Source organism: Scyliorhinus torazame, chromosome 5 (genome assembly GCF_047496885.1).
Source record: "Scyliorhinus torazame isolate Kashiwa2021f chromosome 5, sScyTor2.1, whole genome shotgun sequence".
In the NCBI taxonomy this organism is placed as follows: Eukaryota; Metazoa; Chordata; class Chondrichthyes; order Carcharhiniformes; family Scyliorhinidae; genus Scyliorhinus; species Scyliorhinus torazame.
The window spans coordinates 310,267,372-310,288,232 of NC_092711.1; positions in this window are offsets into that span (position 1 = coordinate 310,267,372).

The following is a 20,861-nucleotide window of genomic DNA, read 5'->3' on the forward strand; positions in this document are numbered from 1 at the left end:
CGCTCGTTCCCACAATTCATCCCACCAGCCTCCGTATGCAAAGCATAATCCTCCGCCATTTTTGACAACTCCAGCGTGATGCCACCACCAAACACATCTTCCCTTCACTCCCTCTGTCAGCTATCCGCAGAGACCGTTCTCTCCGAGACAATCTAGTCCACTCCTCCACCATACCCAGTATCACTCCTATTACCCATGGCACCTTCCCATGCAATCGCCAAAGGTGTAGTAACACCTACCCCTTTACCTCTTCCATGCTTAACATCCCAGGCCAAACACACACATTCCAGGTTAAGCAGCGTTTCACTTGCATCTCTTCCAATTTGGTCTATTGCATTTGCTGCTCCCAATGTGGTCTCCACTATATCGGAGCGACCAAACGCAGACTGGGTGATCACTTTGCTGAGCACCTTCGGTCTGTGCGCATTCAGGACTCTGACCTTCCCGTTGCTTGCTATTTTAACACAAGACCCTGCTCCCATGCCTAATGTCTGTTCTTGGCCTGCTGCAATGTTCCAGTGAAGCGTAACGTAAACTGGAGGAACAACATCTCATCTTCCGGTTCGGCACGCCACAGCCTTCCGGCCTAAACATCAAATTCAACAACTTCAGATGATCAGCTCTACCCCACCTCGACCCATTTATTTTCATTTCTTTTTAACTGTCTTTTACCATTTCTTTCTTTCTTAATATATATTTAATCCCCCCCCAATCTTATCCACCTTTCCTTCATCTTTCTCCTCTTTGTTTCTGCTTCCCCTTTCCCCTCCCCTCACATCTACATTTCATCCTCTGATGTTAGTTTCCCTGCTGTTTGACCTTTCACATCTTTTGTTCTCCCTGGGGACTGCCATGAGCACTCTTTCCCCTTGGTTTCCGTGGCCATTAGCACCCGGTTTCCCTGGGTTTCTGTGGCTATGACTCATCTTTCATTCTCACTCCACAGTATAAATATTTCCCACTTTCTCCGTCTGTTAGCTTTGACAAAGGGTCACCTGGACTCGAAACATTAGCTCTTTTCTCTCCCTACAGATGCTGCCAGACCTGCTGAGATTTTCCAGCATTTTCTCTTTCGTAACAGGATATTCTCCCCATTCCCGGGATGTGATCAGTGATGGTGTCAGGCCTCTCTGGATTGGGTCTGCAATGTCAATTGGGATGATGTAGGGCATCCTTCAGTGAATGGTTAGGTAGGACGTGACCCTGCCAAATTCATGTGGGATAATGGAGGGTCCCGCACTACCCTTAACGCCAACAGACTACCCCACGTTGAATGGTGCACTCAGTCAATAATCATTTTGAGTGCTTTCACAGGCCACTCTCAACAAGGTAAAGAAACGGATCATTTGAAGTTTAGACGGATTTATCACCTGAAGCGGACAACATTCTAGTATCGGACTAAATGAGAAAGCACAATTTAGCCTTTGACCCTGGCTAACTGTTGTGTTTGGTGACTTAGAACATAGAACATAGAACATACAGTGCAGAAGGAGGCCATTCGGCCCATCGAGTCTGCACTGACCCACTTAAGCCCTCACTTCCACCCGATCCCCGTAACCCAGTAACCCCTCCTAACCTCTTTGGTCACTAAGGGCAATTTATCATGGCCAATCCACCTAACCTGCACGTCTTTGGACTGTGGGAGGAAACCGTAGCACCGGGAGGAAACCCACGCAGACACGGGGGAGAACGTGCAGACTCCGCACAGACAATGACCCAGCTGGGAATCAAACCTGGGACCCCGGCGCTGTGAAGTCACAGTGCTAGCCACTTGTGCTACCATGCTGCCCATCATCCACTGATGATGATGATCAGCTTACGGGCAGGGGGCTGGATTCTCCGTTTCTGAGGCTAAGTGCGGAGGATCTGTGGGGTTTTACGTGAAGAAAATCAGCGGCTCCCCCTCACCGATCCTGCGATTGGTGAGGGGCTAGCAACTGTGGCGCGTAAACCCCCAGCTTCCACGATATAAACGACTTGATGGAGGAATAGAGACACCCGCCGAGGTGCTGGTGGGAGAATACATGGACAGGGTCTGTACCGTTAGGGAACTCTGGCTCCAGCCCAATAAAATGTCAGGGGACCCAGAGGCACGAGAGTTAATCCAAAACTGGGGACCGGTGTTCGCACAACACAAACAAGATTGTGGTGGAATATCAGGAGACATTGTTAAACAGGGACCAGATCCCAGAAACAATATGGGTGTCCCAAAATAGGCAGACAAAGACATTTCTAAAGCTATAACCAGTCTACAGGAGCAAGGAGTTCCGCATCCCATAGCCTCCACAAGTAATTCACCTATCTGGCTGGTAAGGAAACCAGATAGATCCTGGTAACTAACGACTGATTATCGGGAGTTAAATAAAGCAACCCCTCTGACTTCACCTACAGTCACTACCAGTCCTGAAATTTTAATAAAGCAAGTCCCCCAACTCTGATATTTTACACTTCTGGATATTCGTAACAGATTTTGGTCAATGCAAGAAAAAGTTTGCCTTCACCTTCCAAGGTCAGCAGTACACCTGAACCTGCTTACCACAGGGCTCCCATCATTTTCTCTCCCTATTCCACCAAAGATTAGCAAAAGACCTTGCACATTTCCCCAGACCTAAATGCCTAATTCAATATGTACACAACCTCCTCCTGCAGATGGAGACAAAAGAGGAACGTTTGGAATTCCTTGGAGAACTATTTGGTCTCCTCACCGTTCCAGACTTAAACTGAATCCTAAGAAAGCCCAGGTAATAAAAATTCCAGTCGCCCACTTGGGAACCACAGTGACCGATGCAAAAAGTTAAATAGAGTATAAGAAGGCAGAGGCCACTTTACAGGTCCCCATACCCCTTGATTTAAAATCCTTAAGGTCTTTCCTGGGACTGGTGGGATATTGTAAAAAAAACATGTTGGTGGTTTTTACATGAAAGCTTCGCCTTTGTCAGGTCTCTTGAAAAAGAACGCCCCTTGGAATTGGACCGACCAACATTCCCAGGCAGCTATTGGACTAAAAAATCCCGAACTCAGAATATCCTCCGCCATTGAAGTGGCAGCTCCCAACGTCACTATTTCTGCCGTTCTCCGCAGCAGAGACACGGGTGACTAGGACCGGTTGATCACACGTCCCGACATTTAAGCCCGCTAGAACAGGCATTCTCAGCATGTGACCGCCACCTACTGGCAGTTTTGTGGGCAGTTCAAAACTTCACATACATTGTAGGACTTAATCCAATAGCCACTTTAACAGAACATACATAAATCCAGTTATTGTCAGATGGACGCTATTAGTCAAAATCACATCACCTGATGGACCTTTTAATGCTGCAAAGAAAGGACGTGACAGTTTTGATATGGGAAGCTGGAGGATTTGTGTCAGCTGATGGAAAGCCTCTCCCGTCAGTCGCATTATTAAAATACATAATTGAAAAGACCCAAGGGAAAGAGTATGGGGTAATTAATGGAAAGGCTCAGCATCGTACCTCCTCAGCAGGCAATATAAGAGCAGATGAGCTCGTTAAGCAAGGGGCCAGGGTGGACAGTCCTTCAGAATCCCATACAGCCGAGGAAATAAGTGCTGTTCAGGTATGTCAGACTAAACCTGAGGATCTTATCCAGTCCCAAAGTAAAGAGGATGAATTGAAACAGATAAGAGAAGGACCAGGCCTGTTCCCACCATCATATAATACGTGCAGAAACAAGCTAGATGTCAAGGACGGACTGGTTCCTAAGGACGGACGATACGTGATATCAACCTCAAATCATGACCAGGTGATCTACCAATATCATGACGTTCAAGGGACATCAGGGAATAGAAATCTCTATGGATAAAATCCAAAACCTAAGTTGGTGGCCAAATTTGAATTAAGATGTAAAACATTACGTTGAAAATTGCTTAATATGTGCCCTAAACAACCCTCATCAATCTGTTCATAAAGGAGAGCTCAGACATACTAGACCTGTGGCGGGACCTTGGGCAAACTTACAAATTGATTATGTGGGATCTTTGCCACCATGCAAGGGGGGAATATAAATATATCCTAATGATCATTGATACCTTCAGCAAATGGGTGGGAATTTTCCCCACAAGAACTAACACCGCCAAAGTTATAGACAAATATCGCTACAACACATAGTCACCAGGTCGAATCCGATTAGGGTACACATTTTACCACTCAAGTTATGCAAAATGTCATTGCTTTATTCGGAATAAACCCAGAGTTCCACATAGCCTACCACCTGCTGTCCAGCGGGACCATTGAAAGAATGAATTCGGATCCTGAAAATCATGGTTTGAAAAACAGTATAACAAAATAATTCCACTTGAAATGTAGCCTTTCCTTTTGTTTTAATGTTGGTGCGGGGTTCCGTATCTGAAGCAGTTTGACAATGTAGATATGCCAGATAAAGAACAACCAGAAGTGTAGATACGTCTTGAAGGTCTAATAATCTTTATTGATGTCACAAGTAGGTTTACATTAACACTGCAATGAAGTTGCTGTGAAATTCCCCTAGTTGCCACATTCCGGCACCTGTTCAGGTACACAGAGGGAGAATTCAGAATGTCCAGTTCACCTAATAAGCATTTCTTTTCGGATTGTGGTAGGAAACCGGAGCACCCGGAGGAGACCCACGCAGACACGAGGAGAACATGGAGACTCCGCACAGACAGTGACCAGCTGGGAATCGAACCCGGGTCCATGGCGCTGTGAAGCAACAGTGCTAATCACTGTGCTACCGTGCTGCCCTATGAGATTTTATCATCTGAGATAGAAAAGAACAGGAAAATGGTAGGATCCAATATTGATCGATGCCAGAAAACTGACCATGTGGTAGTGTGCGCCTATCCTATATATGACGTTGACAAGGCAAAACATGGTTTTAGATCAAATAGAAATGTAAGTTGCACCTGGTGAGTGAACAGAAATGAAATAATCTATGTAAAGGAAGGATAGATGGGAAATTGAACATACTGCGTGAACACCAATGAGGGCAAAGACACATTGTAGTACTGAAATTTGTCATATCCCTCACTCAGTATTCTGTTTCAAAGCAGAAACCCCAGCCAGGATTGGACAGGAAGATTTGACAGATATCTATTCTAGAAAACAAATCACAACGAATGAAACAGAGGAATTAAAAAGAAATCCTGGGGAAATATCAGGAGAAATACCTGGCAGAAATCCAGAAGTTAGGTGAAAAGTTAGAAGAGTCAAGACGAAAGCTGGGGGAAGTATTTGAAACATGCGTGAAGGTTAAACAGGAGACAAAGAGAATTAGTGAGCGAACAGGACCATAAAGGAAACTTTATGGAAACTGGTGGGATAAAACACACCCATCAGTATGTTTATCATCCTATGTTGTAATCATAACAATGATGTTAATAATGGTATACCAATTGTAACTGCGATGTAACTGAAAGAAAGATTGAAAAAGCTAGATACATTGTTATAAGGAAATGCAAGACAATTTAAATGTGATGTGACAGTATTGCATCAATTGTTGCTTTAAATTTGAATAGACCGCTGAAGCAATTTTAATAGAAAGTGGAATTTTGCTTTGAATTTTCAATTTGTTGTCTTTTGAACCCGCAGATAAGAATTATGTATTAAAAGGTGATTCTGAAAGAATTGCATACGTCAGCAAGATGTTTGTTAATTATAAGCTAGTGTTTGTGCTAAGTATTCGGTAGAGTGTGACACAAATCGAGCTCGGGTAAGCAGAAGAGAGGCAGAAATGGTGACCCAATGCACACGTGCCTGCGTGAATGGATCAAAGGGGAGACTGTAGTATAAGCAGACTGCGTGCTGGAACATTTCGTTAAGTACTACAATAAAAAGTGCACAATGATGGAACCCACAGGTTTCCAGACACAAGACCTACCGTAGTGAACCACAAGAGAGTTCGTAAGCTAAAGGATAGCAACCTCATAGCAAAAAGGAGGAAGGAACATTGGAGACTGACAACCACAGACATTTGCAGACCCTCAGCAAGAGAGTCACCTGACCTTTGTGGTTGCAAAAGACTGTTAAGGTGGAAAACTACTTGGGAACATGAAATACATGTGTCCTCTTTACCACACTTTCGGGAAGAATGGCCTCAGCCACATGATAGTGTTACACGTACGTCATTGAACATCCAAGAAGACTGAAGAAATTGGTACAAAGGTGCAAGGGTTTGAAGCCTCCTGAATGATTCTTTTATTGACTGAACAGATCTCTTCACAGATCTTCTCTACTGAGTAGTATTACACCATGCTTCACCCCATGTCTATGTGTTTACATTGTGTATTTATCGTATGTTCTTTATTTTTCATGTATGGAAGAATCTGCCTGGACTGTACGCAGAACAATACCTCAGTACTCGTGACAATAAACCATTGTATTATAACTCACCTGAGGAAGGCGCTGAGCTCTGAAAGCTAGTGATTCCAAACAAACCTGTTAGACTTTAACCTGGTGTTGTCAGACTTCTTACTGTGCCCACCCCAGTTCAACGCCGGCATCTCCACATCATTGTCTTATAATTACTTGGTGAAGTAAGGATAAAATAAGAATAAGAATAATAATCTTTATTGTCACAAGTAGGCTTACATTTAAAGAAAAATGTATTTTATTACAAACTTGCACCAAAACAGGTTACAGCAAATAAGCACCCTGGGAAACTTACTTCCCAGCAATCAACTAAACAGTCTGTACAGATTTTCCCCCTTTTCCACCCTCCCCCCAACTTCACCTCCCTTCGAGGAACAGCCCCTCAAACACGGTCACAAATAGGGCAGCACGGTGGCGCAGTGGGTTAGCCCTGCAGCCTCACGGCGCCGCGGTCCCAGGTTCGATCCCGGCTCCAGGTCACTGTCCGTGTGGAGTTTGCACATTCTCCCTGTGTTTGCGTGGGTTTTGCCCCCACAACCCAAAGATGTGCAGGGTAGGTAGATTGGCCACGCTGAATTGCCCCATAATTGGAAAAATGAATTGGGTACTCTAAATTTTAAAAAGAAAACACGGTCACAAACATCCCCCACCTTTTCTCAAACCCCCCCTGCTGAACCCCTTAACTCATACTTTATCTTCTCTAACCGCAGGAAGTCATACAGGTCACCCAATCAAGCCGCTACCCCCAGTGTCGATGCCGAACGCCACTCCACCAAAATTCGCCGCCGTGCAATCAGGGAGGCGAAGGCCACGACGTCGGCCTTCCTCCTCTCCATGAGCTCTGGCTTCTCTGAAACCCCAAATATCGCCACCAAGGGGTCCGGGTCCACCTCCTCCTCCACTATCCTGGCTCAGACTGCAAACACTCCCGCCCAGAATCTTCACAATTTTTCACAACCCAAAACATGTGCACTTGATTCACTGGCCCCGCCCACACCTCTCGCACTCATCTGTTACCCCCTGAAAGAACCCACTCATTCTCGCCCGAATCATATGCATCATGTGCACCACCTTAAACTGTATCAGACTCATCCTTGCAGAAGAGCAGGTCCCGTTTACCCTACGCAGTGCCGCACTCCATACTCCCCAATTGATCTCACCTCCCAACTCCGCTTCCCATTTCTCCTTGATATTCACCACCCGCTCGCCTCCCTGCTCCCCCAGCCACTTATCTATATCCCCAATTCTTCCCTCCCCTTCCACATCCGGGAGCAGCAGTCGCTTCAGCAGGGTGTATCCCGGCAACCTAGGGAACCCCCTCCAGACTTTTCATGCAAAGTCCCTAACCTACAGATACCTGAACTCACTCCCCCTCTGCAACTCTACCCTCTCCCTTAGCTCTTCCAGACTGGTGAACCCTTCCTCCAAATACAAATCCCTCACCTTGACCAGCCCCACTTCCCTCCACCTCTTGTATACACTTCACATTCCCCCCCCCCCGGCTCAAACCCATGATACACGCACAGCGCCGTTACCACCGACATCCCTTCCACCCTAAAATGCCTCCTTAACTGATTCCATATCTTCACCGTGGACTGTACCACCGAGCTCCCTGAATACCTACTTGGAGCCATTGGCAATGCTGCCGTCACCATAGCCCTCAAACTAGGCCTCTTACAGGGTTCCTCCTCCATCCTAACCCACTCTCGCCCTTCTCCTTCCCACCACCGCCGCACCTTGTCCACATTCGCCACACAATAATAATGAAGCAAGTTCGGCAACGCTGCTGCCTCTGCCTCTCTAGCAGGGTCCTCCCCACCCTTGGCACCTTCCCCGCCCATACAAAGTCTGAAATGATTGTGTCCACTTTCCGAAAAAAGGCCTTTGGTATAAAGATCGGGAGAGCCTGAAAGATAAACAGGAACCTCGGCAGAATATTAATTTTCACCACTTGGACCCTCCCCGCCAATGTTAAGTGTAGTGTATCCCACCTCCTCAGGTCCTCCTTGGCTTCCTCCACCCGCTTTTTTAAGTTCCACTTATGGAGCCCCGTCCATTCCCTTGCTACCTGAATCCCCAAATACCTAAATCTATCTCTTGCTACCACAAATGGCATCCCCCAAAATTAGCCCGCTGTCCCAGCTCATTCACCAGGAAAACTTCGCTTTTCACTACATTCAGTTTGTACCTGAGAACCCTACAAACCTCCCCAGCAGGCCCATAATCCTTCATATTCACCAACGGGTCCGAAACATACAGCAAGAGGTCATCAGCATAGAACGACATCCGATGATCCCTCTGTCCCTTCATAATCCCCCGCCACTCCGCCGACCCCCTGAGAGCCATCACCCACGGCTCAACGGCCAGCGCAAATAGCAACGGTGACAGCGGGCACCCCTGCCTCGTACCCCTGTGTAAGTCAAAGCTTTGTGAGCTCATATCATTCATCCTCACCCTCGCCCTTGGTGCCATGTACAGCAACCGCACCCATGCCACAAATCTCAGCCCAAAACCAAACCTTCCCAAAACCTCGAACAAGTACCGCCACTACACCTGATCAAATGCCTTCTCCGCGTCCATGGACACCACCACCTCCGGTACCAGAGCCCCCGACAGATTCATCACCACATTCAACAGCCGTCTTATATTACTGGCGAGCTGCCTGTCCTTTGCAAAGTCTGTTTGATCTTCTGCAACCACCCCTGGGACACAGTCCTCTATCCTCCCCACCATCAACTTAGCCAACACTTTCACATCCATAATCAATAGTGATTGATTGATTGATTTATTGATATTATTGTCACATGTACCAAAGTACATTGAAAAGATTTTTCTGCGGCCAAGGGAACGTACACAGTACATACATAGCAGACAAAAGAATAATCATCAGAGAACATTGACAAATGGTACACCGACAAATAGTGATTGGTTGCAGTGAGGAACAAGGGCCAAACAAGAGCAGCATAGGGCGTCATGAATAGTGTTCTTACAGGGAACAGATCAGTCCAAGGGGGAGTCATTGAGGAGTCTGGTAGCTGTGGGGAAGAAGCTGTTCCTATGTCTGGATGTGCGGGTCTTCAGACTTCTGTACCTTCTGCCTGATGGAAGGGTCTGGAAGAGGGCAAAGCCTGGGTGTGAGGACTCTGACAGTGCTTTCTGCCTTCCTGAGGCAGCAGGAGGTGTAGACAGAATCAATGTGAGGGTGGCAAGCTTGTGTGATGCGTTGGGCTGAGTTCACCACACTCTGCAGTTTCTTGCGATCTTGGGCCGAGCAGTTGCCATACCAGGCTGTGATGCAGCCGGATAGGATTCTCTCTATCGCACACCTGCAGAAGTTTGAGAGAGTCGATGCAGGCATGCCAAATTTCTTTAGTTTCAGTAGGAAGTAGAGACGTTGTTGGGCTTTCTTGACTGTTTCATCAACGTGAGTGGACCAGGACAGACTGTTGGTGATGGTGATAGTGATATGGGCCCATACGACCCAGATTCCACCGGGCCCTTCCCTTTTGTTGGGATTAGTGTGATTACTGCCTGCGTCATCGTCTCCGGCAACTCCCCCTTCTCCAGTGCTTCATTAAATGCCCCCACCCCAACCGCCCTCCCCGTTGTCAGCCTGTCAAGCTGCCCGACAACGTTTTCCTCCTCCTCAATCCCTTCACGGTGGGCACCCTCGAATTTTCCCTGTCCACCTGATGCACGATCAATGACCACTGAAGCGAGGTTGTAGTCCAACTGAAGGCTTTAATAAGCTAGATGTTTCCCCCAGCAGCTCAGGTACAGAATTAAGGCTGCTGGGGCGGCACGGGCTCTTATACCCCGCCTAGCAGGGTGGAGCTACCATCCAGTTTGACCAATGGGAAACATACAATATCTACCAATGGCGTTCCAGCATTACTAGGTACCGTAATAGCTCTACATAGACTACCACATTCAGCCCCTGTTAAAAAAGAGTCCGGCGGGGGTGGTGGCCTGATGGAACAACATGGTAACATGGCAGAAATTATAGTTATGGAGGCACCGTAATACCTCCGTACAGCGTTTTGTAACTATTTACAATTCTAGTTACTATTTACAATTTATATGATTCATAATTAAGTACACACTTTAAAATGAAGCAATCAGTTGATCGGGGGCCCTGGTCGTCCTCTGTGATCGTCGAAGCTTCGGTGGTGACTCCGGTGGAGGCTCGGGCGTCTGTGGCTCCGGGAGCGTGGCTTCGATCTCTGTGGCAGCTTCGACACCCCTAGACGGCGCTGGTGGGGAAAACGGTTGACCTGGGAAGGGAGCGTCTGCGGGGTGCGTCGGTGGGTGGGGGGGCCTAGACAGGGCTGGTGGAAGGACCGACCCTCCAGTAAGGTGCACAGGTGGGAGGGAGGGTGGGACTGGTGGCTGGGGTGTGTATGGGGCTCCGGCGGGCGTCAGGTCTCGTAGAGAGACTGTATCTTGTCGGCCGTCGGGGTACGCCACGTAGGCGTACTGGGGGATAACGTGGAGAAGTTGGACCCTCTCGACCAACAGGTCCAACTTGTGCGCCCGCACGTGTTTTCACAGCAGGATGGGTCCGGGAGCTGTCAGCCAGGTCGGGAGTGAGGTCCCAGAGGAGGACATCCTGGGGAAGACAAGGAGACGTTCGTGAGGTGTTTGGTTGGTTGTGGTACACAGCAGTGACCGGATGGAGCGGAGGGCATCCGGGAGGACTTCCTGCCAGCGGGAGACTGGGAGATTCCTGGACCGTAGGGCCAGTAGGACGGTCTTCCTGACCGTTCCGTTCTCCCTCTCTACCTGTCCGTTACCCCGGGGATTGTAACTGGTCGTCCTGCTCGAGGCGATACCCTTGCTGAGCAGGTATTGATGTAGTTCGTCGCTCAGAAAGGAGGACCTACTATCACTATGTATGTAAACGGGGAACCCGAACAGTGCAAAGATGCTATGGAGGGCCTTGATGACGGTGGTGTCATGATATTCAGATAAACATCATGGTGCAAACACACATACACACTGATGGACAGATCAACGGACCAATCAATACACACGCAACATCACAGCCAATCACATGCAAGAGCAGACACACTATAAAAGGGGGAACACGACACTTCCGGTTGATTCCAGCAGGAGACAGCTCAGGGCACAGAGCTCACAGAAAGCCACTCAGACATTCACCATGTGCTGAGTGCCTCTCCAAGATAGTGTTAGGGCTGGGTCCACAGGTTAGAGGGTAATGAACGAACCGCAGTAACCAGTTTACAAATGTTATTACTGTTAGTAATAAAACTGAGTTGTACCTTCCGCAACCATGTTGGTTCGTCTGTGTAGCAGAGCACCCAACACGACAGGTGGTTGTGGTCATGTCGGGGCAGGGGATGGCGAATGGGAACCGGGAGTACTCATCAATCACGTTCAGGAAGTACGTGTTGCGGTCGGTGGAGGGGAGGGGGCCTTTGAAGTCCATGCTGAGGCGTTCAAAGGGACGGGAAGCCTTTATCAGGTGCGCTTTTTCTGGCCGGTAGAAGTGCGTTTTGCACTCCTTGCAGATTTGGCAGTCCCTGGTGGCTGTCCTGACCTCCTCGATGAAGTAGGGCAGGTTGTGGGTCTTGATAAAGTGGGAAAAGCGAGTGACCCCCGGGTGGCAGAGGCCCTCGTGGAGGGTTCGGAGGTGGTCCACTTGTGCGTTGGCACATGTGCCGCGGGACAAGGCATCAGGAGGCTCGTTTAGCTTCCCGGGTGTGATGGTATGTATTAGGGGTAATACGGTACACCACGTGTCAACAGGCTATTGGTGGAGGGATGCCAGGTCCTGATAGGATCTGCCACCTACTGGACTCCACCCAGAAATGCCGGTATAAGAACCCAGTCTTTCCCTCCATTTCCCTCAGCAGTTGTATTCTGTAACCACGCTGCTGGGGATAAAGTTCTGCTTAATAAAGCCTTCAATTGACATTACCTCAACCTGCCTCACGTCATATTGACGGTGCTACACCGGGCCGATACAAGATCTCGTAGTTGTAGGTGGAGAGTTCAATCCTCCACCGCAAGATCTTATCGTTTTCTATCTTGCCCCGCTGTGCATTATCGAACATGAAAGCAACCGACCGTTGGCCAGTGAGGAGAGTGAATCTCCTGCTGGCCAGGTAATGCCTCCAATGTCGCACAGCTTCTACTATGGCCTGGGCCTCCTTTTCGACTGAGGAGTGGCGGATTTCGGAAGTATGGAGGGTACGTGAGAAGAAGGCCGCAGGTCTGCCCGCTTGGTTGAGGGTGGCCGCCAGAGCTACGTCAGACGCGTCGCTCTCGACCTGGAAGGGGAAGGACTCGTCGATGGCGTGCATCGTGGCCTTTGCAATGTCTGCTTTGATGCAGCTGAAGGCCTGGCGGGCCTCTATCGACAGGGGAAAAACGGTGGATTGGATCAGGGGACGGGCCCTGTCCGCATAGTTGGGGACCCACTGGGCGTAGTAAGAGAAAAACCCTAGGCAGCGCTTCAGGGCCTTTGAGCAGTGAGGGAGGGGGCACTCCATAAGGGGGTGCATGCATTCAGGGTCGGGGCCTATAACTCCATTTCGCACTACGTAGCCGAGGATGGCTAGGCGGTCGGTGCTAAACATGCATTTATCCTTGTTGTATGTTAGGTTAAGGATCTTTGCGGTCTGGAGGAATTTTCAGAGATTTGTGTTGTGGTCCTGCTGGTCGTGGCCGCACATGGTGACATTATCGAGATACAGGAATGTTGCCTGTAAACCGTACCAGTCAACCATTCGGCCCATCTCGCGCTGGAAGACCGAGACCCCGTTGGTGACACCAAAGGGAACCCTAAAGAAGTGATAGAGCCGCCCGTCTGCCTCGAAGGCAGTGTATTTGCGGTCACTACTGCGGATGGGGAGCTGGTGGTAGGTGGACCTAAGATCCACCGTGGGGAAGATCTTGTAATGCGCAATCCTGTTTACCAGGTCGGATATGTGGGGGAGAGGGTACGCGTCCAGCTGCGTAAACCTGTTGATGGTCTGACTGTAGTCGATGACCATCCTATGCTTCTCCCCGGTCTTTACCACCACTACTTGAGCTCTCCAGGGACTGTTGCTAGCTTCAATGACTCCTTCCCTCAGTAGTCTTTGGACCTCTGACCTAATAAAGATCTGATCCTGGGCACTGTACCGTCTGCTCCTGGTGGCGACGGGTTTGCAATCCGGGGTGAGGTTCGCAAACAGGGAAGGCGGGTCGACCTTGAGGGTCACGAGGCCGCAGACAGTGAAGGGGGGGGGGAGTATAGGGCCGTCGAATTTGAAAGTTAGACTTTGGAAATTACACTGGAGGCCTAAACCTAGGAGTGTGGCCGCGCAGATGTGGGTATGGACGTAGAGCCGGTAATTTTTCAACTCCCTTCCCTGGACTGTGAGGTTTGCTACACAAAACCCCTTTATCTCTACTGAGTGGGAACCGGAGGCCAGACAGATTTTTTGATTAACGGGGTGGACGAGGAGAGAACAGCACCTTACCATGTTGGGGTGTATGAAGCTCTCCGTGCTCCCAGAGTCGATTAAGCAGGACGTCGCGTGCCCGTTGATTAGTACAGTTGTTGTAGCAGTTGAGAGTGTCCGAGGCCGGGACTGATCCAGGGTCACCGAGGCTAATCTCAGCATTTGAGTGTTCTCTTCGGGCGGTGTGTGGTCAGCCGAGCTGGAGTCCATCCAACATGGCGGCTCCCATTGGTCGCACATGGCTGGGGGTGCACAAAATGGCGGCGCCCATCCATCGAACGTGGTGTCCGCGGGACAAGATGGCGGTGCCCGGGGGCCGCACGTGGCCCTGGAGTAGGAAGATGGCGGCGCCCGCTGGCCACACGGGGACCGTGGAGAGGTTTGTGGTGGTGGTCCGCATTCACCGCCTGAGACCGCGGCGACCGCACGGGCCTGGCATACCACCACAAAGTGCCCCTTTTTACCACATCCCTTGCAGGTGGAAGCGGGGGCCGGTCAGTGCTGCCGGGGGTGCTTGGCCTGCCCGCAAAAGTAGCAGCGGAGCCCCCCGGGGTTGTCAGGCTGCCTTGCAGCACAAGCTTGTGGGGGGATGGGGGATGTCTCGGGGTCGGCTGTGGAGGGGTTCCACGCTGCCCAGGGGGCTGCCGTGCGGTCGGGAACGTCAGCGCGGGCGTTTCTGGAGGCCACAACCAGAGAGCCTGCAAGGCTCCGTGCCTCCTTGAGGCCTAGAGTGTCTTTTTCCAGCAATCGCTGGCGGATTTGGGAGGACAGCATACCTGCCACGGAAGCGTCCCGGATCAAGGGTTGTGTGTGGTCGCTTGCCGAAACTTGCAGGCAGCTGCAGTTTCTCCCCAACACCAGGAGTGCACAGTAGAATTCTTCCACCGATTCCCCAGGGATTTGTTGCCTCGTTGCCAGCAGATGTGGGGCGTAGACCTGGTTTACCGGGCGAATATAATGTCCTTTTAGCAGCTCTATTGCTGCATCAAAGTCTTCTGCTTCCTCGATGAGGGTGTAAATTTCCAGGCTCACCTTCGAGTGCAGGACTTGCATTTTCTGTTCTCCCGTAGGTGTGTTTTCGGCCGTTCCGAGATATCATTTAAAACACGCCAGCCAGTGCTTGAAGATTGCCGCTGAGTTCGCCGCGTGGGGGCTGAGTAGCAGACACTCCGGCTTGAGTCGGAGCTCCATCCTTTTAAATCTAGCTTATTAAATTGATGCACGATCAATGACCACTAAAGCGAGGTTGTAGTCCAACTGATGGCTTCAATAAGCTAGATGTTTCCCCCAGCAGCTCAGGTACAGAATGAAGGCTGCTGGGCGGCACGGGCTCTTATACCCCACCTTGCAGGGTGGAGTTACCATACAGCTTGACCAATAGGAAACGTACAATATCTACCAATGGTGTCCCAGCATTACCAGGTACCGTAATACCTCTACACAGACTACCACACCACCTCCACTATCTCGCTCACGAGATGGTCATGTTTCGTCCTCCTTTCCTTATCCACACGAGCCTTAAATCTCGGACCACTGCCTTCAGTTGACACCACCTCATTCTGATTCAGCTCCACATACGCCTTAATCGCCGCCCGCACCTTATCACAAAAACCTCAATCCGCCAACTACCCTGAGTCAAACCTCCACCCCGGCCTCTACTCTCATCCCGCTCCAAACCCAATCTCCAGCCAGCGGGGTACATGATCCGAGATAACTATCCCCGCGTACTCTGCTCCCTCCACCCCGACCAAGGTCTCCCGACTCACTACAAAGTAATCAATCCTCGAATACACCTTATAGACTTGTGAAAGGAAGGAATACTCCCTTCCCCCTGGGTTCTGAAAGCGCCATGGTTTAGCACACAGCTAACTTGCTGGCTTTCAATGCAGACCAAGGCAGGCCAGCAGCACGGTTCAATTCCCGTACCAGCCTCCCCGAACAGGCGCCGGAATGTGGCGACTAGGGGCTTTTCACAGTAGCTTCATTTGAAGCCTACTCGTGACAATAAGCGATTTTCATTTCATACCCATCCTCTCCATAAACCACCCCCCCTCCCTTGCCATTCGTACCCTACCCATCGACCTATCCACCCTCGGCTCCAAGATACAGTTAAAATCTCCTCCCACGATCAACTGGTACGTGGCCAAATCCGGGATCGCTGCCAGCAACCCCCTCATAAAACCCACATCATCCCAATTTGGGGCATTCCCATTTATCAACACTACCGGTGCCCCTTCCAATACCCCACTCACAATCACATATCTCCCACCTGGGTCCCTCACCTCCTTCGCAATCACAAATCCCATTTTTGTGCTCATTGAAATCGGCACTCCCCATGATTTCAAATCAAACCCCGAGAGAAAAACTTGCTGGATCCACCCCTTCCTTAACCTCATCTGGTCCTTCACATGGAGGTGAGTCTCCTGGTGGAAAAACAACCCCACTTTCAAGCTCCTGAGGTGCTTTTAACCGGCCCATTCAGTTCCCGGGCATTCCATGTTACCAGCCCTTATGCCTCCAATCCCCTCTACCGTCCATTATGTCCCCCACTTAACTCCTGCCTCCTTAATTCCATCCTATACCTAGCCCATCCCAGATGGCCCCTTTCTCTGCCCCTGACCATGTCATCTCTCACCCCCTGCCACGTCGCAACAACCTCCCCCCTCTCCTCCTTCCCCCCCCCCCCCGCTAGTCACCTCTCTCGTTCTTCTTCCCCACCACCTCACTTACGTTCACCAGCATCACATGATAGCATTGCCGCCCCGGCCCAAAGGCACCTCCCAACGATCTCCTCTTCCTACCCCTCCACTCCTCAGCTCAAGGAGAACGTCACCCATAATTTCGCCGAGTAGAGCACCCCGACCCTGATCTGCCACCGGTACAGCATCGCCTTGGCCTTGCTGAACCCTGCCCGCCGCTTTGCCAACTCAGCTCCGGTGTCCTGATAAATTTGGATGTTATTCACCTCCCAGTCGCAGGTACGCTTCTCTCTGGCCCATCGCAGCATCTTCTCTCTCCACAAATTTGTGGATTCTCACGATCACCGCCCGCAGCGGCTCCCCAGCTCTCGGCTTCTGCCTCAGGCCCACTTCAGGTGCCTTATCTAGCACCCCTTCCGGCACCAGCCCCTCCAACATCTTTGAGACGAACCTTTGGTACACCTTCCACTCCCTCAGACAGGCCCGCTATTCGCAGGTTCTAACTTCTCCAGGAATTCTCCTGCTCCTACACCTTTGCCCTCAATGTTTTACAGAGGTCCCCTCGGAGGCCCACCTCTGCCTCCTGACTAACCACATGATCGCTGTGGTCCAGGATCACTCCTTCGATCTCCCGAATCTGTGACTCCTGAACCTCCAAACACTTCTCCCCCCATTCCTGAGAACTCTTCAGGGGTGGCACAGCTCCTTTGATGGCCTTTGCGCGATCCTTACGCATTTCCTTCCTCTGCTGGCAGACTTCCACTTTCATAAGCCCTGTCTGGGGCCTTCCAGCTCGCACCAGCCCTTCCCCTGCCTGCATGTTTACAGTGGTTGCTGCTGCAGTATAGGCCCGCTCCAACTTTTAATATGGTCTCTCACTGTTTTCTGCCGGGTCTGATAGCCAGCAGAAAGACAATGCCCGGGGGAACTACTCCCCCAACATTCACCGACAACTTTTCATCAAAGTTCCACCCTGTATTGGACAAAAAGAGCTCTTTCCTGTGCCTTCAAGCAGGAGATGCCCTGTGTGTGACCACTCACTCCATGGCCGCATGAGGGTCAGTACTGGGTTCAGTGAGTGAAGGTCAGTACTGGGGGTAGTGAGTGAGGGTCAGTACTGGGGGTAGTGAGTGAGGGTCAGTACTGGGGGTAGTGAGTGAGGGTCAGTACTGGGGGGAGGGAGTGAGGATCAGTACTGGGATCAGTGAGTGAGGGTCAGTACTGGGGGTAGTGAGTGACGGTCAGTATTGGAGGTAGGGAGTGAGGGTCAGTACTGGGATCAGTGAGTGAGGGTCAGTACTGGGGGTAGTGAGTGAGGGTCAGTACTGGGGTTAGTGAGTGAGGGTCAGTACTGGGGGCAGTGAGTGAGGGTCAGTACTGGGGTTAGTGAGTGAGGGTCAGTACTGGGGGTAGTGAGTGACGGTCAGTACTGGAGGTAGGGAGTGAGGGTCAGTACTGGGATCAGTGAGTGAGGGTCAGTACTGGGGTTAGTGAGTGAGGGTCAGTACTGTGGGCAGTGAGTGAGGGTCAGTACTGGGGTTAGTGAGTGAGGGTCAGTACTGGGGGTAGTGGGCGAGGGTCAGTACTGGGGGTAGTGAGTGAGGGTCAGTACTGGGATCAGTGAGTGAGGGTCAGTACTGGGGGCAGTGAGTGAGGGTCAGTACTGGGGGTAATGAGTGAGGGTCAGTACTGGGATCAGTGAGTGAGGGTCAGCACTGGGGGGTAGTGAGTGAGGGTCAGTACTGGGGGTAGTGAGCGAGGGTCAGTACTAGGGTAGTGAGTGAGGGTCAGTACTGGGGGTAGTGAGTGAGGGTCAGTACTGGGGGTAGTGAGTGAGGGTCAGTACTGGGGTAGTGAGTGACGGTCAGTACTGGGGGCAGTGAGTGAGGGTCAGTACTGGGGTAGTGACTGAGGGTCAGTACTGAGATCAGTGAGTGAGGGTCAGTACTGGGGGTAGTGAGTGAGGGTCAGTACTGGGGGTAGTGAGTGAGGGTCAGTACTGGGGGTAGTGAGTGAGGGTCAGTACTGGGATCAGTGAGTGAGGGTCAGTGCTGGGGTTAGTGAGTGAGGGTCTGTACTGGGGATAGTGAGCGAGGGTCAGTACTGGGTCCAGTGAGTGAGGGTCAGTACTGGGGGTAGTGACTGAGGGTCAGTACTGGGGGTAGTGAGTGAGGGTCAGTACTGGGGGTAGTGAGTGAGGGTCTGTACTGGGGGTAGTGAGCGAGGGTCAGTACTGGGTCCAGTGAGTGAGGGTCAGTACTGGGATCAGTGAGTGAGGGTCAATACTGGGATCAGTGAGTGAGGGTCAGTACTGGGGTAGTGAGTGAGGGGCAGTACTGGGGGTAGTGAGTGAGGGTCAGTGCTGGGGTTAGTGAGTGAGGGTCTGTACTGGGGGTAGTGAGTGAGGGTCAGTACTGGGGTAGTGAGTGAGGGTCAGTACTGGGGGTAGTGACTGAGGGTCAGTACTGAGATCAGTGAGTGAGGGTCAGTACTGGGGTAGTGAGTGAGGGTCAGTACTGGGGGTAGTGATTGAGGGTCAGTGCTGGGGTTAGTGAGTGAGGGTCAGTAATGGGGGTGGTAAGTGAGGGTCAGTACTGGGGTTAGTGAATGAGGGTCAGTACTGGAATCAGTGAGTGAGGGTCAGTACTGGGGGTAGTGAGTGAGGGTCAGTACTGGGGGTAGTGACTGAGGGTCAGTACTGAAATCAGTGAGTGAGGGTCAGTACTGGGGGTAGTGAGTGAGGGTCAGTACTGGGGGTAGTGAGTGAGGGTCAGTGCTGGGGTTAGTGAGTGAGGGTCAGTACTGGGGATAGTGAGTGAGGGTCAGTACTGGGGTTAGTGAGTGAGGGTCAGTACTGGGGGCAGTGAGTGAGGGTCAGTACTGGGGTTAGTGAGTGAGGGTCAGTACTGGGGGTAGTGAGTGAGGGTCAGTACTGGGATCAGTGAGTGAGGGTCAGTACTGGGGGTAGTGAGTTAGGGTCAGTACTGGGGGCAGTGACTGAGGGTCAGTACTGGGGGTAGTGACTGAGGGTCAGTACTGGGGGTAGTGAGTGAGGGTCTGTACTGGGGGCAGTGAGTTAGGGTCAGTACTGAGATCAGTGAGTGAGGCTCAGTACTGGGGTTAGTGAATGAGGGTCAGTACTGGCATCAGTGAGTGAGGGTCAGTACTGGGGGTAGTGAGTGAGGGTCAGTACGGGGGTAGTGAGTGAGGGTCAGTACTGGAGGTAGTGAGTGAGGGTCAGTACTGGGGGTAGTGAGTGAGGGTCAGTACTGGGGGAGGGAGTGAGGGTCAGTACTGGGGTAGTGAGTGAGGGTCAGTACTGGGGGTAGTGATTGAGGGTCAGTACTGGGGGTAGTGAGTGAGGGTCAGTAATGGGGGTAGTGAGTGAGGTTCAGTACTGGGGGCAGTGAGTGAGGATCAGTACTGGGGGTAGTGAGTGAGGGTCAGTACTGGGGGTAGTGAGTGAAGGTCAGTACTGGGGGTAGTGAGTGAGGGTCAGTACTGGGGGTAGTGACTGAGGGTCAGTACTGGGGGTAGTGAGTGAGGGTCTGTACTGGGGGTAGTGAGTGAGGGTCAGTACTGAGATCAGTGAGTGAGGGTCAGTACTGGGGGTAGTGAGTGAGGGTCAGTACTGGGGGTAGTGAGTGAGGGTCAGTACGGGTAGTGAGTGAGGGTCAGTACTGGGGGAGGGAGTGAGGGTCAGTACTGGGGTAGTGAGTGAGGGTCAGTACTGGGGGTAGTGATTGAGGGTCAGTACTGGGGGTAGTGAGTGAGGGTCAGTAATGGGGGTAGTGAGTGAGGGTCAGTACTGGGGGCAGTGAGTGAGGATCAGTACTGGGGGTAGTGAGTGAGGGTCAGTACTGGGGGTAGTGAGTGAGGGTCAGTACTGGGGTTAGTGAGTGAGGGTCAGTACTGGGGGCAGTGAGTGAGGGTCAGTACTGGGGTGTGAGTGAGGGTCAGTACTGGGGGTAGTGAGTGAGGGTCAGTACTGGGGGCAGTGAGTGAGGGTCAGTACTGGGGGTAGTGACTGAGGGTCAGTACGGGGGGTAGTGACTGAGGGTCAGTACTGGGGGTAGTGAGTGAGGGTCTGTACTGGGGGCAGTGAGTGAGGGTCAGTACTGAGATCAGTGAGTGAGGCTCAGTACTGGGGTTAGTGAATGAGGGTCAGTACTGGCATCAGTGACTGAGGGTCAGTACTGGGGGTAGTGACTGAGGGTCAGTACTGGGGGTAGTGAGTGAGGGTCAGTACTGGGGGTAGTGAGTTAGGGTCAGTACTGGGGGCAGTGAGTGAGGGTCAGTACTGGGGGTAGTGAGTGAGGCTCAGT